The sequence below is a fragment of the Pseudocercospora fijiensis genome (assembly GCF_000340215.1).
Source record: "Pseudocercospora fijiensis CIRAD86 unplaced genomic scaffold MYCFIscaffold_17, whole genome shotgun sequence".
NCBI classification, from domain to species: Eukaryota; Fungi; Ascomycota; class Dothideomycetes; order Mycosphaerellales; family Mycosphaerellaceae; genus Pseudocercospora; species Pseudocercospora fijiensis.
This window is the reverse complement of record NW_006921548.1, coordinates 832,517-833,415: the sequence shown is the minus strand read 5'-3', so window position 1 is coordinate 833,415 and position 899 is coordinate 832,517.

Below are 899 nucleotides of genomic sequence, written 5' to 3'. Positions count from 1 at the left end.
CCCTTTATATAGATTCTAATAAGGGAAGTTTAGGAATAAGAGAATATATCTATTCTTCTCTAGACCGGACCCTAGGAAGCCGAGAAGGTATATACCGCAATCGGCCTAGACGGGAACTCGCGTACCGTTTACTAGGAATATTCTAAGCGCCTCTCTTCTAGCTTTACGTATAGCCTCGTATAGTGCCTACTTCTTATCCGTAGTTAGGCTAAACTATAGCGGTACGGTTGCTACCTTAGGTACCTTAGGAGCCTTAGGCTTAGGCTTAGGCTAGGCGGGTATACCCGGCGTAGGAGGAGCAGCTAGTACATTCTAGATAGCCTTAGTACTCTTACCCTTAGTTCTTATAGGGAGAGTCGGCGACGACTCGGTAGCGTTCGCGTTAGTAGTAACTGTCTTCTTACGCTTCTTCGGCGTCGCTAGGCTAGTCGGTACGAACTTCTCGTTCGGATTTATAATCGCCGTCGGTATATAGCGTACTAGCTATTGTTTACCGTTCGGACTAGCTAGAAGAGTAGCTCGTAGGTATAGATCGGTTTACTAGGCGGAGAAAACAGGAGTATAGACTAGTTTACCGGATAGAGAAACGAGACGAAGGTAGGTAGACGGGGAAGGCGGTAGTAGTAGGAGTAGATTATAAAGTAGAAGAAGTTAGGGCGATAGTAGAAAGGTATATACTAGTATTAGCGCTCGGACCTCTAACCGTTTATACGGCGGGCCGCGTAGATAGCGCAAATATATAGGGCGGTTTACTTTACTAACGCGCGTATAAAAGAGACGTCCCGAGCGATATAGCTAATTTATATAGTAAAGTTAGGACCGCCTTTCGTTCGGTACGTTAGTTAAGGCCGATAGGTAAAGTCCGCTAAAACGCGCTAGTATAGGGTTTAGAACCGGGG